Source organism: Frankliniella occidentalis, unplaced genomic scaffold, assembly GCF_000697945.3.
Source record: "Frankliniella occidentalis isolate FOCC.00 unplaced genomic scaffold, Focc_3.1 Scaffold541, whole genome shotgun sequence".
NCBI lineage: Eukaryota > Metazoa > Arthropoda > Insecta > Thysanoptera > Thripidae > Frankliniella > Frankliniella occidentalis.
The window spans coordinates 59,101-66,024 of NW_026267657.1; the positions used below are offsets into that span (position 1 = coordinate 59,101).

The 6,924-nt window shown below is 47.6% G+C and overlaps 1 long non-coding RNA gene across 1 annotated transcript; it reads right to left on the reverse strand.

The window, feature by feature from the left end:
* Window positions 1–6,327: 6,327 nt before the first annotated feature.
* LOC127751525 (uncharacterized) lies at window positions 6,328–6,924 on the reverse strand. Its single transcript, XR_008012146.1, has 4 exons — window positions 6,863–6,924; window positions 6,637–6,795; window positions 6,450–6,568; window positions 6,328–6,382 (listed from the first exon to the last, which is right to left on the reverse strand). It is a non-coding gene; the product is annotated as an uncharacterized LOC127751525 (long non-coding RNA).

The window sequence follows — 6,924 nt, forward strand, 5'->3', positions numbered from 1 at the left end:
CTAGCCCGGTTCTCCAACAGCAATACGCGGACGCGCTTCACGTCATCATCACCGAGCTGGCCGCCCACCCATACCGCCTGCTCACCTGGCGCCAGCTGGCCGCCAACGCAGTGCTCCTCCAGAGCCTTCCCTTAGACGCCGCGCAGGCGCCAGACCTCCAACCAAGTCTCAGCGGCCCTCACTGCACATCTCAGGGCGGGTCGTGGCTCGCACGCGGCGGACCGCCTCCGCCTCGGCCTCCGCCTCGGCCTCCGCCTCGCCAGGGCGGCACACCACCGGGCGGCCCTCGAGCAGCACCCCCAGGATAAGCCAAGCCGGCGCTCCTCTTCCGGGTGGTGGACGGGACCTGCCCCCCGGCGCGTCTCCACGCTGTCTTCAGGCATCTTATGGTGGCTCGCCGCGCCCCTCCTGGGGCCCGGCCCGGCGGCCTCCAGATCAGAGACTGGCAAGAGGCGGTTAAGGCCCTCGCGGAGGGCGACCCGATCCCGATCCCACTCCTGCCGGAGCAGCCGGACCTCAGGTTCCCGGCGCCCGCTGCCGCCCAGCTCCAGACCTTCGCCCGCAAGCTCAACAGCAGCACGGCGCCCGGCCCGGACGCCTTCCCGGCCGAGCTCTTCCACTACGTCCCTGTCTCCTTCTTTGAGCACCTCTCTACTCTCGTCCAGGGCCCCTGGCGTGACGGCATCTTCCACCGCTCTTGGCTTACCTCTGTCACACAGCCCATCCCACAGATCCCTCGCCTGGCCACCGTATACGACTTCCGCTCCATCACGTTGTCGAACGCGGTCTACAAGCTCATGGCCAAGTACCTGCATGGCCTCTCTCGCCCCGACGGACTTTACGTCCTTCCGCTGGGGGGGGGCGGAGCAGGACGGGAGAGGTCCGCATCGTACGGGGAGTGAAGCAGGGATGCACCCTCGCACCCCTCCTCTTCGCCCTGGCTCTACTTTGGGTCGTCACCACAGCTGTTGCCAACCTACCCCGCTTTTCTCTCCACCTCTGGACACTCCTGACTTCACCCTTCCCCTTCTCGCTTAGGCGCATGATCTTTCTGCTCGCCTCCACCGACCTGCAAGACCTTGAGGACTTTCTCTCAGCCTTCGAGGCGGCGGCCGCCTGCGTCGGCCTCGACGTCAACTTCCGCAAGTGTCAGTACTTGCACCGGGTCCCCGGCGCCTCGGATCCTGTCGTTCTCCCCCGCCCCCGCCCCTGGCGCGGCGGGAAGTTCAGCAAGTGGATCGCCTGCTGTACCTTGGGGCTCTCATCACGTCGCGGCTAGACTGGCGAGGGGTGACAATACCACCACCACCGGCGAAGGCACACCGCGCGCGCAGTCGCCGCCCTCGGCGCCACCCTGCGGCTCCACTTCCTCTCCCGCTCGGTGGTAATCCGGATATTCAAGTCCTGTATCCTCCCTCCCATCTCGTACGCACAGGCCACGTGAGCAACCATCATTGCCTCCAGGCCTACCCTCTGGCGCCAGGCGGCGGTCATGTTAGGGGCACTGCTGATCCACGCCCGCCGGGCGGTGGGACGTTTTTCCTTTCATCCCCTGCGTCTGCACGGCGTCGACAAGACCTTCTCGTCCGTCACCAGGGCGATCCATGGGTCGCGGATCCGGTACTGGGCTCACATCCGACGGTTAGACCCGGCCGGCCCTCTCCAGCGGGTCCTAGCCTTTGCCCTGTTCCCGCGGCCCGCGGCAGAAGCAGGTCAGGCCCTGCCACACGATACTGAACTCCCACCACCAGGACCTCGGGCGGCTAGCGCCCCCGGCCGACGGCTGGGAGGCCCTGGCCCAGGACAAACAGGTTCTGGCGGGGCACCTCCAGCAGGCGCTGCAGGACGATGTCTCATCGAATGACCGCTCGGACTCTGACGGTTCCAACTGGAAAGGGGAGGAACTGGAGCTCCCTTTCGAGGACAGTAACTTAGACCCATAGACCTTGGCAAAAAATACCGCGATTACCAATCTGAGCTTGTGGCCCCTAGGATGCAGATAATCTAATCTAATCTAAACTAAAGAAAGTAAAGTGTCTTTTGCTATCGGAAAATATAAACTATCTTAAATGAGGTTCATATTACTTATTTAAATATAATTTTAATAAATTTAGTGGGCGACATATTTAAGGCAACAAAATATAAAAGTCGCTATGTGTCGACATATTTGTTTCTATGATCATCTTTAGTGAACAGAAGAATGTCTGTTGGTGAAGTGTATAGTTAACCTTACTGAAATAGCATGCCGTTTGTTGCAGGTGAAGATGTCAAGGATCTGTCAGTAGGGAGTTCATTATCAAACTTTCCTGGAATAACAATCACAATTGCTTGTAAGGCAGCCAGTGAAATATTTGCTGTATTAGTGAGTGAGTGCAATGACAACATTTAATGCATGTGTGGTAATAGGGTTTGTTTTCACCCCTGTCCTTTTGCCATTGTTGTTTCAGAAGGCTGCCTTTTGAATCCGAGTGTTTTAAATTTTTCAGCAATGTCGTGGGAAACATTCGGCACTAAAGGAATCATTTTTGAACGTGAGCAATTGAATAGGTTGAAGTGTAGCCAGAAAATAGGTGAGTATGCATTGTGTGGTTCATTTTCATCTGCCACAGTAGTCCAATTCTGAAACAAATTTAAAACCGTCATTTTGTTTTAGTGTTTTGATGAATATCTTTTTGTTCCCAGGATTTACTTCATTGGCTGATTCCTACGCTCAGACACACAGGAAGACAGAGTACTCAATCCATGGCCTGCTTCCAATTGCAGCTATCGTATTGACCACAGGTAAGACTTTCAATTATTTGTAGTTAACTTTTTATGTTTTCTTTTTTCTGCTAGTCATGGCGGAGAGGACTTTTCTAGGCATGATCTAGGCACCGAGCTTTGCTCCCTGGCCCTTCCAAACCATTTAAAAGCCGCGAGGCGGCGGGGGCCGCGTGAACGTACGGCGCCTTTTCAGCCTTGCCACCTCATGCAAGACTATTGGGCATGTGCCTCAGGTACTAAAGAGAGGCCAGGGCCAGACCCCCAATGAAGCCCCTGTGATGTGTACGATAGGCCAGCCCGCCAAACAGTTGCGTCTGCTTGGCGGGCTGGCCTATCGTACGAATCACAGGGGCTATCAGTTCAAATGGAACAATGTCTATCGCGAACTTCGCGTGAAGAGGAGCTCACATTAATGTATTTCCACAATTTTGTTGCAGTGGTGGATACACTGGGAGATAGGTCATGGCTGACGCATTCCCATTTGGAATCAATGAATATAAAAAGGGACTCGAAAGTCAGCTGTGAAACTTGACTTACATCTATGGGGTATGTAGAAATCAATCAGTTTACGAGGTTCATTACCATTTATTTGTTAGTAATTTGAACGTCTCCTTACTTGCCTCAGTGCTCGAGTAGCTACCAGAATCGAGGGGAAGGAAGTCCTATCTGTCCCTTCTGTCACCGTCTTCCTGTCGCCCAGCTTCTCCTCGTTGCCGTCCTTGCCGTCCTTGCCCCTCACGCACATCAGTGCTACAGCATACCAGCACCAGGGCGCCGTCTCTCAGGCCATTCTGCCCCACAGAAAATACTGCCTCGATAAACGTCACTAGAAGCCCGTAGACGGTAAGTATACTTAAAAACTCATGGCATCTCCACACAAGAGCATTTCTGCTTGTGCAAGAGTCAGGCACATCTGCCTTCCTATTTGTTTTCATTGCTTGTGATTCAACATGTATCAACATACCAATTTTCTTGTGTGTATCTTTGAAGGGAGAAGTCCTGTTGACCATGTGTTGCCCATGATGGCTGTGCTTCTTGTCGCTCGCCTCTCATGGGCTCAATTCTGTGCTGCATCACCAGCACCAGCTTCAGTGCGTCGTCCACCAGCTGCACACCTATAAGCTAAGCCCAGTGTGGAATTCTACTCTCACTACTTACTTCCGTAAGATTTTATTACAATGCATAGTTTATCTTCCTCATTTTATTTCTAATATTACCTTCCCACATGATCAAGGGACTGTATTTGTAACAGCAAAGTTCTTCTAGCTATTAATTTTAGTGAGAATCTGTTGAGTTGTGATTGAGTTTTGTTTCCAACTAATTTTCTTTGTAATAATTAGGTAAGAAGAGGTCTACTGTCCGCTCCTTTTGTGGTGACCCAGCCACAACCACATCACCTCTCTTTGCAGTGGCCATGATCTAACTCACCACACTGTCTCCTGTGAGTCATTCCTATTTGTGTGCCTCGCTCTAAATATGCCTAATATAGCATCATTTCAGTATTTTCTCTTCAAGTAAATGGTGTGTTTTAAAACTTGTTTCAACATTTTTCCTTTAAGATTGACTGAAAATGAAAGTGTGCTACTGGCGTACAGTGTTCATTCTATGGTACACACTAAGTGCTGGACTGGAAATTTGAATACTTCAGTGTTAAAGGGGAGGCTACAGTGAAAATGGTTTCTCTATAATGGCCAGGTAGATGATGTAGGGGGCATTGATTTTTTTTGTTCAGAAAGACCTAAAATTAAAATGAAGCAATGTTGAGGTCTGTATCTCAAAAGCTATAAGCCAATGATTCTTTTTTGTAGAGTTCTACCGAATATGTTCCCTGCGCACCAATTTTGTTCCGACAAAGTTTGGTGTAAGTAATTCTTAATCAGTAAGGAAAGAGCTGAAGTTCTGATGGCACACATATTTAAACTTGTGTTCTATTTTATTTTTTGATATAGACATTCTTTTACAATACTTTAAAATATTAAAAAAATGGACCAAATTTAGTTATTATTATTTGAAGTAGATTTTAATTATTTGAAGTAGATTTTAAGGGGAAAAGGTATGAATTTCATTCTGTCAGAACTGATGTGGGGAACACACAGATCAAATTAATTATGCTGTCTGGCACGGAACTCTAAACCCAAGGCGTAGGAAGTTTTTAGAGCGGTTAATAAAAAGGTGCAAGTAGAGTGTTTGAATATTAGTAACAACAATACTAAATTGTTGAATTTAATGTGTAGTTGGATAAAAAAAAAGTGTTCCTCTGACCAAGAAGTGTAAGTGGCATACACAAATGTAAATGGGTTGCAAGTATGAGTCAGTTACTGTTTTAAATGCCTCAAGGGTCATTATTATCCAAAATGACAAATTTATCACTGCAGCTTCCGCTGAATAGTGAATTTGAACACTTTCGAGTGCCCAAAGTTTCATAGCTACACTGTATTTTGTGTACAAGTATCCAGTCAAACACTTCAAAGTGTGCAATGGTATTGTCAATACTGTATTGAGCACTGAGCACTTGAAAGGGCACGCTAATTGCACACTTTATTCATCATTAATATCATCTTTAATATATGTTTGTTTTATCTGTCTTACAAGATGCAGCACATGACACAGGATATTATTGGTGCCAAATTGAGAGGTTGGCTTCCAGAACTTTTCGGCGTCTTTTTCTCATTTCAACATCTTCATAGACTTCCAGGATGAGGTAAATAGATTTGGTGAGAAAATAATAGACCATAAGCATAAGTAATTTTTGATTCAGCAGGAGAACTCTTATGGGTCAAAACACTGCCTTTAAAAGTGGTACTTGATGTAGTGACTTTAATTCCACAAGCTCAAGATGGTAAGATAAATATGCCACCAGCACATTTTTAGCTCTGCCACTCTCAGATTCTTCAGAGACTTTCTTGTTGATCGGACTATGAACAAGTTTAAACCGTGACATTGAGAAAACCTGAATGATAAACTTATAACCAGGGGGGCTGAATAACACTGGTTTCTTATCAAAGAAATTGTCATCTAACTATATGTGAGTTGTCCATGAATTTCTTGAAAACTGTTAACAATTGCTCTCTTTGGTTCATAAACCAATAACTGTTTCAAACTATTTCATTTATGATGTAAATACCTATCTTTCTTCATTTTTATTAAGTTGTGTGGCGTAACATTAAACTTGTTACAAATTCACTTATTTCACAATCGCTAAACAAGTTTCAGAGTGTTTGACTTTGGGTAAGCCAGTCGACTAGTACCACATATCTCCGTAAACAATTTGATACCATTTTAAACGCATTAGATTTGTGTGCAATTAAGAATTATACCTGATTTTTGAACCTGCTCTGTAATTGTAGATATTTCCTTACCTAAACTGCCTAAGAACCAATTTATAAGATGATAAATCAAGCTACAGAGATGTTTGGAAATGTTTGTAAATTTGATGACTAATTTGTGGACACATGTCAAAGAAAAATACAAATGGTAGCATCTGCAATTTTCTTTTCGTTTACCAACATATCACCCTTAGAAGGTGCGTGGAATTTTGGGGAAAACAAATGAGAATTTGAGTCATTACATTTAATTCACATTGCTGGCTGATTTATTTGGCTGGCTGAGTTGGCAAAGCCTAATGAACAGAGGACAAGAAATATATTATGTTCAATCGGACAAAGATCTACAGCAGATTGTTATACCTTCTTCCTGGCTTGCTGACGCCTTGGGGGGGGAGGCAACAACCCCCTCTTGGCAGCCACCTCCTTGGCCCGCCTTGCCGGTAGTGGCCTCAGTGCTCGCCTCTGAATTGTCGCTTCTTCTAAACAAAAGTAACATTTCGTTAGATCATTTACCGTCAAAGCGTGTGAGACACTTATAAGGTACTACCTTGTGGTGGTAGCGGTGCTGCTGTTGCTGTTGCGGCTGCCGCCGCAGCCGCCGCCGCAGCCGCCGCCGCCGCCGCCCGCCTCTTACGCTTCCATTGGAGCTTTGCGTGGGCCCGCCTTTTCTCCCTCTGAGCTTCGCTGAGGTGCTTCTTTTTCGGGCCTGTAACGTGTGGAAAGTTCTCTCAAGTTCAAGACATGTCACACTATTACTGTTTGCAATCACTCACCTTGCCTCTTCCTCCTCGCCCGTTTCTTTTCTCGCCTCTTCTCTCTAATCCGGGAAATGCGA